Source organism: Squalius cephalus (genome assembly GCF_949319135.1).
Source record: "Squalius cephalus genome assembly, chromosome: 13".
Lineage (NCBI taxonomy): Eukaryota > Metazoa > Chordata > Actinopteri > Cypriniformes > Leuciscidae > Squalius > Squalius cephalus.
The window spans coordinates 32,087,870-32,103,883 of record NC_137134.1 but is presented as its reverse complement, the minus strand read 5'-3'; the positions used below and the strand labels follow the sequence as shown (position 1 = coordinate 32,103,883).

At 35.9% G+C, this 16,014-nt stretch overlaps 1 long non-coding RNA gene across 1 annotated transcript; it reads left to right on the top strand.

Annotated features, from left to right (window-relative positions):
• Window positions 1-11,743: 11,743 nt before the first annotated feature.
• Window positions 11,744-12,402, top strand: LOC307169986. The gene is made up of 3 exons (XR_013823261.1): window positions 11,744-11,809; window positions 11,987-12,098; window positions 12,287-12,402. It is a non-coding gene; the product is annotated as an uncharacterized lncRNA (long non-coding RNA).
• Window positions 12,403-16,014: the final 3,612 nt, after the last annotated feature.

Sequence of the window (16,014 nt, the reverse complement as noted above, 5' to 3'; positions counted from 1 at the left end):
AGGGTCATCCATAGCAACAAGGTCAATCTCATAGTTTTAAGTTCCCATGACATGGATTATTTTATTATTTTATAATGTTTCCTGGGGTGCCCTTATAATGTTAGTATGTTTTTAAGATCAACATTTTTTTTTAAATAAAACATTCATTTAGAAATAAAAGGCATATTTCCTAGCCTGATTTTTGCCTCTGATTTGAACACTCTGTTTGAAGGGGCGTGTCTGCTGAGAGACTTCAGGGTAAACGCCCACTGCTGTGATTGGCTGACATGCTTGTGTAACTGTGGCGTGAGGTCACACTTGATCCCGACTACACCACCGGGGTTGAATACCCACGGAAATAACTTAACAGCAACACAAGTTCAAATAGACAGTACTAAATGAAAGAACAAAGACGTGACTTTCAAGCTCAAAAACTTTTATTGAACAGGAGTCATGAAACTCTGAATCAATAATCAACTTTTTAATCAATCATCAATAATCAACTGAATACTATAAAAGAGGGATCACAATTTAATAAATATAGACATTATGTACGGGACATGTGAATGTCTTTTATTTATTCCACAAGTTTTGACGCATATCTTCTTGCCTTGTATTCACACTCGAAATCCATATAGTTCGTTTATCACTGTTTATTCTTCCAAATCAACAAAGAATCACGTTTCTTACATACAGCATAATCCTCTTGTGCAGCGATGTCTTCTCAACAACTTGTTTGTAGAGATACTATACTTATAAGGCAATTTATGCTATAATAAACGGTCAAAAGCTTTGTGTTCTCCCAACGAGCATCTGCACTTATTGCATGAGCTTCAAACTTTTCTTTACATGTGCTACAAAATGGACGTTACTGAATATGCGCGGTAAGAACAAATATAAAGTAAAGAAGTATATTCAACAGGAAATGACTAATTAACATAAATAATAATTGTATCAAATCTACATAAAAAAATATGAAAATATACATTTTGAAATATGAAATATGGCTCTTACACATTAGGTCTTATTAAAATCACAATTATTAAAATCACAACCCACCAGTCAGGAGTAACCAAGCCTGTGGGAAGAAGAGAAAGTCACTGGGCCACGGACCCGCAGCCCTAAGAGCACACACCCACACGTGCACGGCTCTCAAGATCATTAACTAGACGTCAGAGGTCCACATAGAACTCCACAAAGAAAGATCTGCCAAATAAAAACAAAACATAAATAAACAAACCATATTCAAATCTGAAATACAAACCCAAATAAACTACTTGTTTATGATGCTGTATAGGATTTGCATCATAAACATTCAACAATTGTTAAATAACCAAATACATAAACATTTATCAATGAAACAATCCTAACAACCTGACACGCACACACACACACACACACACATACCTCTGCCATAATCCAAGAGTGGAATAACGTTAGACTGGGTGACACAGCTCGTTGCTATAGGCTACACACGGCATTCATCACGCGACACTAGCCACATTAATCACCCACGCGCTCACACACGTGTATCGAGGATTTCCTCCCTGCGTTCAACACAAAATCAACAATATAAATAAACTAAACGTCTCAATGTACACATTACAGCAGATGCCAAACTCACACCTAACTATGACGCTTCGGGGTCACAACACTGGAAGGAGACAGAAGAGAAACGTCAGGAAGTTACGCTGGTCTACAAACCTTTGCGCTATTTATAGAGCAAACTAAATACACGCCCCACCCCGTGCACCATCCTTATTCACTCGGTCACAATCCATCCCCACCTTCTGTGTCGACGCCCCGTCGGCAGATTAAAGGAGGGAAGAGAAGCAAAAAGCAAAAAACTAAAAATAAAAAACTAACAAAATAACTTAAATGATCTAAATCCAGGGTCTAAAAACAATTGTCACTCCCTAACTATGGCCAAGTAAAGAAGAAGTCGCAGCCCCATTGGCACTACTCCCCATGGCCCTAGGCAAGTGATGAAGATTGGAATGTGTCCCTGCGGTTTCTCTTGCAGACTTGCGTGGGAAATTTACTCCACTGCCCAATGCCTCTTGCCATCAGAACGTAATAGCCCCACCACCGACTCTGCACGGCCAGGGAGAGACACAGCTGAAACTGGCACGGAATTTACTCCACTGCCCGATGCCCCTTGCCCGTCATCAGATTGTAATGGACCAACCACCGACTCTGCATGGCCAAGGGGAGACACAGCTGGAACCTGCACGATAGCAGGTGGAGTCTCTTCTAGCAGTGGGACACAAATCCATTGTCCATCTTCCATTTCTTCTTCACTTTCAATATTCTCAGATCGCAACGACTCAGAGCCCATACATGGAGAAGGATACAAAGGCAAAACATCAGGCACAGGTTTCAACATAGTACGATGTACCCTTTTTACCAGTGTACATTTATCTGGAGGGGCTATAGAATAAACAACTCCTTCCGTAGGTGCTCGAATTACTGTGTACTTTGTCGGACTCCAGACATCTTGTATTTTATTTCTGCCTCGATTACTGAAGTCTCTTCGATAGACTAACTGTCCTTCTTTCAAGTGGCAGCTGTAACCCTTCCGATCATGCCTCTCCTTCCTCAACCGTGCTGCCACTTGAATTCTCTCCTGCGCACCATCAAAAACCACTTGCAACCGTTCCCGATGTTCCTCCATCCAGTCCATTACTGTGCCTGCTTTCGGCTGTGGAACTCTTCCAAAGAGAAAATCAACTGGCAAATTAGGTTCTTGGCCAAACATTACAAAATGTGGGCACTCGCCTGTTGTCTGATGTGTGGTGGTATTATAAGAAAACAACAATTGGGGCAAATATTTAGGCCAGTCAACTTTAGCAAACTAAATACACGCCCCACCCCGTGCACCATCCTTATTCACTCGGTCACACTTGCATATGAAATATCTGGCATTACATGTGGAACTCTCTCGAAAACTTTTACTATTACAGCTATTGTACGTTTTTACTATTACAGCTATCGAGATTAACAAATCGTGAAAAGTTTTTTAAGTATTTAGATCTATTCCCATCACATAAAAGTTTGCAGTGATGAGCATTGAGCAGATGATAGCCTGTTGATCGCGTGAATGAAGATCTTATCATTGCAACGCAGTTTCTGCACTCTCTCTCACTAATGCTTTCACCAATGCAAACATGAGGTAAGTACAGTAAGAGCTTTGTTGTGCAGCGTAACAGCGTCATTGATTTCATAACGAGTTTTGGCAAGTGTCCAGATAAACTCGCGCTGTGTGATTGACAGCTTGGGCGATTGGAAAGGGATTGTTCTTTGATCGCTTTCTGTATATAGATTAATCACAGTTTAAGTAAGATTATTTTCATCCTACTAAGAGAAACGATGTGAAGTTGATATTTAAGTCACTGGCTTGATTTACTGATGCATAAACAGTATTGAACGACTTTGAGAGAAAGATTACCTGTCTGAACTTGAACAATTACACATCAGAAATTCACATAACCCACTGGTTCTTCAGAGGCTCGGATGAAGGAACTAAAAACATACTTTTGTGTTCATTTGTACATCCAAACACTGAGCAACTGCTATGCTTTGCTCGTTTGCAAGCCGTGATGTCTCTCGAGGAAAAAACAATATCGCTCTCGCGTATATTCTCATATTCTAATGGGCGGCCAAATTCTTTTTGCGGGCAAAGAAGAGAAAGGGGAGGTAACCTTTCCCCTTATGACGACATAAAGGGAAGATTCTAGATTCGCCCGTCTGAGCTTTCATTTTTTCAAAAATACCCAGGGCTTGGTTTACACCTATCAAAATGTCCAGCCACTGGGGGACCATAGGCAGGCTAGGCGAACTCATATTAATGTAAATATAAAAATGGTCTCAGCAGCTTTGTGAATAGGTTTTAAGAGGAAACTCTTCAATAAGAACTTTTACTGCCATTTAGGAGAACTCTTAGTGGTAAGATAAAATGTTAGGTGAATACGACTACGCAAGAGTTAAACCGTAACACCAGGTTAAAGTTGTGTCCGTTACTATAGCAACAGTATACAGGCTGTATATAGATATAATCAAAAATGGTAGCACTTTGCTTAAAGTGAAAATAAGATTTTCATATTATGAAGAGGTGTGTTATTAAATGTTTGGTATAAATAAATAAATATAGTTATTTAGAATAGTTAATAATTATCTATCTATCTAGGCCATCTATCTAGGCTATCTCATATCATCATTATGTTCAGTAACTTGTGGTTTTATGACATATAGAATGGATTTCCTCAAACTGACGGATTTCCTCAGACTGGATTTCCCCTAAACATGATACGGAACAAAGGGAACTGTGATTGGTTGCGTTACATATCGGTCAAACGTCCTCTTGGGTGAACAAATGACTCATTTACTCAAAAACTACACTGATAAAAATTATTTTGTGGTGAAGTAAATACTACAGAAACAAACAATGTAATTTACATGAAAAAGTTAGTTCAGGCAAGAAAGAAAACAATGTAGCGAATACGACTCTGGGTGAATGTGAATTAGCTCAAGGATATAGGGAATTTTGGAAATATTAATAATCATAACTCATGGTCATAATAATTCAGAAATCGCATGTACATTTACTTTATCAATTATCGAGATTACCTGGTTCTGTAACTGGTCTGGTCATCCATCATTCGTCCCGCGAATAAATGTAAGATTATCACAGTTAAGAAGGGGTATCTATTTACAAACTCCAAGAAAGTTTATGTTCTGGCCACGAACATCAAACTTTCTGAGTTTATTAATTAAAACGACTGAAGGTAGTCTGTAATATCGAGCTTGTAGCTTAGATCTTTTAGATTCATTGACTTATAAGGTAGGCTTTCAAACACAGAGACAGTGAAAAGTATTTCATGGATTTTAATAAATGTAAGACTAGAGATTATATGAGCTACCACTATAAACGTACGTAAAAATGCAAACAATAAACAAACAAACATTTAACCGAACCAAAACATAAAACATAGCATGATCAGAATGAAATGAAAGAAAGAAAGAAATAGAGAGAAGGGAAAAGCTAGTAATTATTACATATAGAAACCTAAGTTCACGAGACACCTGGAACAGCTTTTATCAGATAATATACTTGCGAGTTTGTCATCTGTTCGGGTGATGCTGAGAGGCAGGAAAGCGCGGACGGTGTCCTGTTTCTGCTGCGTCTTCCGGTGTCGCGGGAAGTTTAAAAGGCTCACTGAATGTAATATTACCGAGAAAGTTCAGATTCGTCTCCCGGGAAGGGAGAGGCTGCAGAATCTTCGTTGCAAAGGACGCAGCTCCGTCTCGAACATGTGCTCGTTCGATAGAGAAGGCTAGGGCCTTCTTCAGATGTTCCTTGGAGAAGCGCTGCGCCGGGGAGAAGAGGAGGAAGGGTGAGAGGTCAGGGATGAGAGAGGCCGGAGAAGAGAGAGCGGGACCGGAGAAGAGAGAAAGAGAGGAAACTGAAGGTTTGGACTTTTATCAGTGTCCCATGTACCGTCCCCTTCTTCGGAGAGGACGAATCAGCTGTCGAGATTTTTCTAGCGGGAAGATCCCTTTGTTCGTTTGGAACGATCTCCTGGCTCGAGTTACAGTGACGATTGACTTAAACCTTTCGGTTCCAGAAATATGAATTGTGTAAACAATGTATATTGCTGCATTCTGCTATTGGAATTCGACTCTGTTAGATTGAGAGAATTACAGAGATATCAAACACATCACATGAAGGTTGTAGAAATGCGAAGTTACAGGAGATATGCAGAATTACCCACATATAAAGTTTGATTAAACACACAATAAGATTGTCAGTGTTTCCGTTATGGCAAGTGAAGGCACCTGGGAAACAAAGGAATATGTATCAAACATTTGAAGAGTTTTCTCTGAAGAGTTCCATGAAAAGTTCCATGTGTGTCAATGTGTTGGAATGTTGGCTTGCAGAGGACCTGGATGAGATGCAGCTTTGGAGCCATAAAAGTTTATGACCAGGTTACAAGATCCTATGGAGTGATTTTCTTTCAATGAATCTTCAGAATTAAAGATTTTACTCTAGCAAACCACACCTCTATTATAAAGCAAAGCTAATCACACATGCATATCGGAAGGTATACATTCAAGAGCTATATTTCTATATGAAGTTGCCCTCAAAGGCTTTTTTTTGTGTGTGTGTGTGTGTGTGTGTGTGTGTGTGTGTGTGTTTTTGGAATGTCACGAGGCTGTAAAGTCACTAGGGGTTCACGCTGAGCTGGGGGGTTTTAGAGGGGATTCTCAAAAACAGGGTTTCCTTTGTGACTCAAATGTCCCTCTGGGGAGCAACAAGGTTGACATGTCCGAGCAGACTTAAAGACGCCATGGACAGACCCGTTGTCTGAAAAGACAACGAAGGATGTGTTTGGAGACAAGGATTTACTAATTGGAACAGCATGTGACCATGTGACCGCATGTCAGTCATTGTCGCTACAACTAAGTAAATTATATATTGGTACTCAATTCAATTGTGTAGAAATGAAAGCGTAAATATCAATGTTATAAAATTAAGTAAAATTACTTGTTGTTCTGTAATTTGATGTAATTTGAACTGGTGTTCCCATCATGCATTGGGCCTTGAATAATTAGTGAGGTTGATTTTTTCACTGTTTTCCAGCTGTATTTACACTGTTTTTTCATTGCTTTTGTTGTTAGATATAGTAACTTGCCATTTTGTGACATTTGGAGTTCATTTTCTACTCAAAATGACACATTCAAACGATCCATCAAATGTTACCGTCATTGTGTATTATCTACCAAGTATTGAGGTCTCTGCATTCACACACTTGACTTCTGTTATGTAGATATGGAGTCTCACACAATATCTATTGTATTAATTACTTATATGTTTGTAAGTAAAGCATATATACTTTAAAAGTGTGATTTAATTCAATTTTATTGTTTGAGTGAATGAAATGTATTGCCAAGTTATTTTCACTTAACTTAGTTAAGTAAAGTTTACTTAATTCCACATGTGAAATTTACTTAAAAAAACATGCCAAAGAAAAATTAAGTAAATTTTTCTTATTGTTTTTTTCAGTGTATGTACTGATAAATGGGTAATTTTCACTGTCATTGTCACTGTTGTGTGTTGTGTAAGTATTGGAGTCTATGTGTTCAGTTTGGTACCTCATTATATTGTGTAGATATGTAGTCTTACATAGTGTAACACAAAATCTACTGTTTTTATATGTTTTAAAGTAAACCATGTGCTTTAAAAGCATGGCTTATTTCAGTGCTGAATTGACAATAAGTGTTCAAATAAGTAAGTAGAAATTACTCCACAAACTGGCCAAGTTAAATATGCTCTTTGTTAATTTGACCTAGTTAATTCCATACATGTGACATTTACTTAAAAAACATGAGTGCAAAAATTTGCAAAGGAAAAAATTAAGTAGATTTTACTTCATGTTTTTTTTTTTCAGTGAAGAACTTGACCTTGAACACTGGTACACTCGCACGCAAAAAGGAAATCAAGACACGCACATTTGACCTCTGTTAATTGTTACTATAAATCTAGAACTAATATGCCATAAATGATAAAGTTTGATCTTTGCCCAGGACACCCGGATGTTATTGCCTGATATTATGTGTATAAATATGACCCATCTTCATTCAACAGATATGAGAATGTTCTGGTGTTACACAGGCTCTGGCTCTTCACAAAATCTTCCTCTGAGATTCTCAACAATTTAACAACCAAAGTGAGTTCTGAATAAATGTTCTTCCTGAAGTATTTTTGTGCTTTGTGTTTAAATGCGTTGAGAATCGCAGTGTGCAGCATATGAGTGCATGCAGACATTTAACTTTTCCTGCTTATTCATTTCAGGTTCATCATGGCAATGCTGAAAAGTTGTCTGCTTCTTTTCATTATCTTCTCCATGGGGGATGCAGAAGGTAACCAAGACATTTATTTGTAAAAACCCTTGCTATTTAAAAACATTTTGGAAATGTACAATATTCCATTGACTAATATGCATGATTAATAAGGGGTTTACAGTGTATAAAGTACACATATTTTCAGCTCATAATCACAAAAACATAAGATACATAAATGAAAATTAAAACATTCTTTGCAGTGAATGTTACAAGAAATGTTAATGGGCTGGAGGCAGTTGGTTAGCCAGTAGATGCCCCGCAGGATGGATAAAATATGGACTCCGATGCTACAAGTACTTTTCTTATCCGACTAACTGGATCACAGCAGAGGTAATGTGTCACAACAAGATGATTTGGTCACACTTTATATTAGGTGTCTTTAAATTTTGTGAAGACAGATGTAAATATATGTATGTACACAGTAAGTGCATTGTCAAATTATTAATTCAAACTGGTAAAAATGATTCTGTGGTGAAGTAAATACTACAGGGAAAAAAAACAAATGTAACTTCTACATGAAAAATCTAGTTCAGGCAAGAATTATATATTAGTACTAAATTCAAGCTTGTGGAAATTATAATCATAAATATCAACGATATAAAATTATTATACTGGTATTCCCATCATGCACTGGGGCATTAATAATTAATAATGTTGATTTTCCACTGTTTTCCAGCTGTATTTACACTGTTTTATCATTGCTTTTGTTGGTAGGTTTAGTAACTTGCCCTTTTATGACATCTGGATTAATTTTCTACTCAAAATGACACAATTTCTCAAAAAGATTGTTACCGTCGATCCACATACTGTCGGAATGTTAAGGTCATTGTGTATTTTGTACCAAGTATTGAGGTGTTCAGGTGCCATGTTACTTATATATATATACACACACATATATATATATATATATATATATATATATATATATATCAGTGCAATGCATAAGTGAATACACCCATGCTAAAGTTGACTAAAAAGAGGAATAAAAAATCATATTTTGGAAATTGAACTTAATGCCTTAATTTAAAAAATTAGGAAAAATCCAACCTTTAAGGACACCAATTTTCTTTGTGAATGAATAATGTATCGTAAATAAATAAATGTTCTTCCTTAAAATACATGGTGCATAAGTGAGTACACCCCTATGTTAAATTCCCATAGAGGCAGGCAGATTTTTATTTTTAAGTATTTAAAAAAAAAAAAAATGTAGGATACTATGCATCCTGATAAAGTTCCCTTGGCCTTTGGAATTAAAATAGCCCCACATCATCACATAGCCTTCACCATACCTAGAGATTGGCATGGGGTACTTTCCATAAGATCATCTCTCAATGCAAATCAAACTAGCTTTTAGGCTAACTGAAATAAAACCATGCCAGTCTCTAGGTATGGTGAAGGCTATGTGATGATGTGGGGCTATTTTAATTCCAAAGGCCAAGGGAACTTTATCAGGATGCATAGTATCCTAAAAAAAAATAAAAAATACTTAAAAATAAAAATCTGCCTGCCTCTACGGGAATTTAACATAGGGGTGTACTCACTTATGCACCATGTATTTTAAGGAAGAACATTTATTTATTTACGATACATTATTCATTCACAAAGAAAATTGGTGTCCTTAAAGGTTGGATTTTTCCTAATTTTTTTAATTAAGGCATTAAGTTCAATTTCCAAAATATGATTTTTTATTCCTCTTTTTAGTCAACTTTAGCATGGGTGTATTCACTTATGCATAGCACTGTATATACACACACACACACACACATATATATATATATATATACATATATATATATATATATATATATATATATATATATATATATATATATATATATATACATATATATATACATATATATATATATATATATATATATATATATATATATATATATACACTCACCTAAAGGATTATTAGGAACACCTGTTCAATTTCTCATTAATGCAATTATCTAATCAACCAATCACATGGCAGTATCTTCAATGCATTTAGGGGTGTGGTCCTGGTCAAGACAATCTCCTGAACTCCAAACTGAATGTCAGAATGGGAAAGAAAGGTGATTTAAGCAATTTTGAGCGTGGCATGGTTGTTGGTGCCAGACGGGCCGGTCTGAGTATTTCACAATCTGCTCAGTTACTGGGATTTTCACGCACAACCATTTCTAGGGTTTACAAAGAATGGTGTGAAAAGGGAAAAACATCCAGTATGCGGCAGTCCTGTGGGCGAAAATGCCTTGTTGATGCTAGAGGTCAGAGGAGAATGGGCCGACTGATTCAAGCTGATAGAAGAGCAACTTTGACTGAAATAACCACTCGTTACAACCGAGGTATGCAGCAAAGCATTTGTGAAGCCACAACACGCACAACCTTGAGGCGGATGGGCTACAACAGCAGAAGACCCCACCGGGTACCACTCATCTCCACTACAAATAGGAAAAAGAGGCTACAATTTGCACGAGCTCACCAAAATTGGACAGTTGAAGACTGGAAAAATGTTGCCTGGTCTGATGAGTCTCGATTTCTGTTGAGACATTCAGATGGTAGAGTCAGAATTTGGCGTAAACAGAATGAGAACATGGATCCATCATGCCTTGTTACCACTGTGCAGGCTGGTGGTGGTGGTGTAATGGTGTGGGGGATGTTTTCTTGGCACACTTTAGGCCCCTTAGTGCCAATTGGGCATCGTTTAAATGCCACGGCCTACCTGAGCATTGTTTCTGACCATGTCCATCCCTTTATGACCACCATGTACCCATCCTCTGATGGCTAGTTCCAGCAGGATAATGCACCATGTCACAAAGCTCGAATCATTTCAAATTGGTTTCTTGAACATGACAATGAGTTCACTGTACTAAAATGGCCCCCACAGGCACCAGATCTCAACCCAATAGAGCATCTTTAGGATGTGGTGGAACGGGAGCTTCGTGCCCTGGATGTGCATCCCACAAATCTCCATCAACTGCAAGATGCTATCCTATCAATATGGGCCAACATTTCTAAAGAATGCTTTCAGCACCTTGTTGAATCAATGCCACGTAGAATTAAGGCAGTTCTGAAGGCGAAAGGGGGTCAAACACAGTATTAGTATGGTGTTCCTAATAATCCTTTAGGTGAGTGTATATAGCCTATATAATTATTAATTATTCATTAATCATTAATTTTGTTAAATTTCCTAAAGTTAGTTAAGTAGATGTTACTTAATTCTATATGTGGAATTAAATCAATTTAATATTATTAGGTAATATATCCTTAATACTTCAATTAAATGTTAAGTGTCAATTAAATGTAAACTAATTTTAAGTCCAATAGTAAGTAGATTTTACTTGATAATAACAAGTAAAATATTGTTTACTTCACCACAGTATCATTTCTAACAGTTTAAATGAATCATTTGACAATGCACTTATTGTGTACACACGTCTTTACATCTGTCTTTTGATAATAAAAATAAAAGTTATAATTTATTTTGATTCTAACAACACTATAAAAGGAAGTTGTACAGAGCAGAAGCAGTAAAATGTACTTAAAATGTGTAAATTGTCATGAGGATTTTATCAAGTAAATCCTACAAGTCATTTTATTTCAGTGATATTAGTTAAAGACATTTACTATAAAGTGGGAATGCTATTTTTTATAGTAAAAATTTCTTTTCTGCAAATAAATAGTACTGAAAACTGGTACTGAGCAAATAATCAATCAGAGCAGACTTTGTTTGCAAATGTCTAAAATGTTGTCACTTTTGCTTTATGCTAAAAAAAATGATTTTGTATTGACAATAAAAAAAAATCTGTCTCTTTAGAGAAACTGTCAAAGTCTTGGTGCGAATCTCGCATCTGTACGTAATAAACTGGAAAATGATTTCCTGCTGAGTCTATTGCCTTCTCCTTCCACACGTTCTTGGATTGGTGCTCATGATGCTGTACAAGTAAGTTCAATTGTGTGTCCTAAAGAGATGTATTCGTTAGTCTAAACTAAAATTTCTGCTTTAAACAGTAAAGGCAAAGTTTCTAATGAAGATGGTTTGACTTCAAATCTGAACTTAATTCAAATTTAGTCTGACAACAGTAGTGCACTCTTTGTACTCACTCTCTTCACTCTTTAGGAAGGACACTGGTTGTGGAGTGACGGAACTGTGTTTTTGTATACCCACTGGTGCACTGGAGAACCTAACAATTCAAATCGTGCCGAGAACTGTTTGGAGATCAACCTTTTCTGTAAGAATACAGTCTGATTTCTTTTTATACTTTCAGTTATAATTTACAATCCAATTTCACATCATACAGTAACATGAAATGACTCATTTAGATTTCACAAAGTGCCTTCAGTTGAACGATCTATTCTATTTTGATTCTAACAACACTATGATGATCAGAATAACTTATTTCATTATTCCACCTTACAGCTCAACGTTGCTGGAACGATGAGCCCTGTTCAAGCTCATTCTCCTATATCTGTGTTAAGGACCTGTGAGACCGTCATGCTGCTTCACTGTTACTTTGATTGAACTACATTTACTACATTTTTCCAAAAATGTTATTCTGAAATCAAATCTTTTTTAAACTTTAATCTCTTTTCCATATCTTCTCTGAAACACTCCTCAAATTACTCAAATTCATGTATGTAAAAATACTATAACGTTGTTATTACAATAAAAAACGCATTATATTTAATTGAGTTGTAATTTTTAATCTAAAAGCTAAACTCAAAAGTTGGCAGCCCTGTAGGCTGGAGGAGCGAGGAGACGAGGAGGGATATTGAGAAGCACCCTGGGTTCACTGAGACTGAACAAATGTCTATGGTTTTACATGATCTCTGATCAGTTTTATACATTTGTACAGGTTTAATGAGACATTAGTAATTATTAGTAATAATTAAAAGGAATAATAGTAGTTAAAAGTCTCTTATTGTCCTGTTTAGCTGAGCAATCCATGAAACAAACAAAACAAAAATTGATAAAAGAACACATTTAGACACTTAATATTTAACGGTAGATGATTAGTTAATTGCATTTGATAGGTTTTACTTTCAGTAAAGCATTTGCAATGGGTTGGAAAAGCTGTTTTTATCCGTGTTTAGCCTGATTATTTTGTTGCACCACTGTTCGGACCGGGTCCGCCAGCATGTGGTGTTTTGAACACTTCAAAACATTGAATCATTTTGCGAAACATTTGGTTCACTTGATTCAAAGCTTTGAAAAGTTTAATTTCTCCCATCACTAATGGCAGGAGGAACACAATGCAACAGTTAGGGCCTAGTCATTGTATCTGTTAAGTCGCCTATCGAGGGGTTTTCATCCTTCTAATGCCTAATTACAAGGAAGGCCGAATCCTACAAGCAAGTTATCTATGACTTAAAAACAAATAACTTAGAAAGGGAAATTAATTCATGCACTTTAACAAAACAGTATTACTGTCTCTCCATTGACAGCTACGCAACTACCACTTTGACACTTCAAAAAGTTCATAAAGAGATCGTAAAGCTAATCCATATGAATATATGGATTCATCATATGTTTTTTTTTTTTGTTTTTTTTTTTTTTTTTTGAAGAGACTCGATCGCTCGATTAAATTTAGGCTTTTATTCACATATAAACATTGATCAGTGAACAGAAGCTCAACTGAACCTGAGGCCCGTTCTTCATACAAGAATTACTCAGTTATCTGGTTTTCACTGTTGACATGGATCCAGGACTGTTGGGTCCTAGACACTGCTACTGTCTTACTAGAGTAGCCTCTATTGCACCGGTCCAGGGACAGTAATAAATTAATTAAAATTTAACAAAAAATTCTTTCAAACACATTTTGTTGTCATTTTTATTATTTTAAAATGATTTGGCCATGGCTCTAACTATAAACAGGAGAGTTTTCTCAAAACATAAAGATAATGCGAAGTTGGTAGTTGCTCTGAAGGAGAGCAACACTTTAGTCTAACTGGAAAGTAAGGCTTTAACAAAGAAATGGTCCCTTAAATCATTGGCTTCAATGACCCCTATATGTTTTAACATGTTGAAGACCTTTCTCAAACACAAAACAAGTCCATATTTCATTTCTTGAAGCCGGGCTGAATAAGCAAGCACTGTTACTGCATTCAGATATCAAATACAGACATTAAAGAATACATGAAAATAACATTTCAGTAATCACACTGGTAACTTCTATAACAAAGTAAAATCTCCAGAGAAGTCATCCAACTCATTTGATATTAAGAAGGAAAAATATTGATTAATACCTCGATTATAATCACTCATTACATATACATTGAAGCAACAGTGGATTCCAATCCACCCCCTTCACCTTCCTAAAAAGACCATAAGACAGTGTCAGCTCATACAGAACGCTGAGCAGAACCAGAAAATATGAACATATCACACCAGTCCTCAGGTCTTTACACTGGCTCCCAGTTACATTTAGGATTGATTTTATTACTGGTATATAAATCACTCAATGGCCTAGGACCTCAATACATTGCAGATATGCTCACTGAATATAAACCCAACTGATCACTCAGAACATTAGGTTTACATCAGCTAGAAATACCAAGGGTTCACTCTAAGCATGGCGAGTCTGCTTTTAGCTATTATGCCAGTCGCAGCTGGAACCAGCTTCCAGAGGAGATCAGATACACTCCTACAGTATCACATTCAAATCCAGACTCAAAACACGTTTATGTGCATTTACTGAATAAGCACTGTGCCACTGTTCGTCCGACTGTTTGCACTGTATTTTCTTTCATTTTTTATTCTAAACTGTTTTAATTATTCTTATTTCTTTTGATTATTTTAATTTCTTATATGTAAAGCACTTTGAATTACCATTGTGTATGAAATGTGCTATATAAATAAACTTGCCATGCCTTGCCTTGTCTTGTCTTGCCTTGCCTTGCCTAAATAAAAGATATAGATTTAACTGAATGTCAGCTTGCTTATTGGCTCAAGATAAGGATTTATTGAGTCCATATGTTATGCAAACTAAAGAAACTATGCTTCTAACCACAAGTCGACACACCTCGACAGTTTTAAAACCCAAACATTTTACATGTTAAAACCTTTATTTGAATATGGCAACAATTTTTTTTAAACCTTTATTTGAATTCTACAATATTTCTATGATTAAATCATTGACAGAGCCCACCCCAAACAGCCAATCACTCAATCATTGTGGTCAAAGTTAGATAAGATAAAATGTTTTGAGTAGTGGTAAATAGTCCTATAGCCTAAATTATACTATAGTATATAGTCACTGGCCAGTAGGAAAGTAAAAATACTAGCACTTTACTTAAAATGAATAATATCATGGAGAGGTGTGTTATTAAATGTTTGGTATAAATAAATATAGTTATTTAGAATAGTTATTAAGATGTCTATCTATATTTATCTAGGCCATATATAATATCGTCATTAGGTTTAGTAACTTGTGGTTTTATGACATATGGAATGAATTTCCTCAAAGTGACGGCCCTAAACAGAACAAAGGCGTCCCCTCGTTGTAAAGATGACCCATTTACTCAAAAAATACGATAAATGGGTAATTTTCACTGTTGTGTACCAAGTATTGAGGTCCCAGTGTTCAGTTGGTGTAGATGTGTAGTCTCACAAAGTGTAACACAAAATCTACTGTGTTGTTTACTTGCAAGTAAACCATATTTAAAAGCATGGATTATACTGTGTGTGTGTGTGTGTGTATATATATATCATTTTTTTTGTGTGTGGTGTAGTAAATGCTACAGGAAAAAAAAACATGTAAATTCTAAATCAAAAGGTAGTTCTCTTCTAAAAAGGTACTCAAAATGACACATTTATACTCAAAAACGATCTATCGAATGTTACTGTCATTGTGTATTGTGTATCAATTATTGAGGCGTTCAGGAGCCATGTTACTTCTATTATATAGATACAGTAATCTATACAATATCTATTGTTTTATTTACTTTGTTTTTAAGTAAAGTATACACTTTAAAAGTGTGGTTTAATTCAGTGTTATATTGTTTGAGTAAAAAGTTAGTTTTGTTAAATTTACTTAACTTAGTTAAGTAGATGTTACTTAATTATGTATGTGAAATTAAATGCATTTAAAATAATTAAGTAATATTTGCTTAATTACTACAATTACATGTTAAGTGCCAATTAAATGT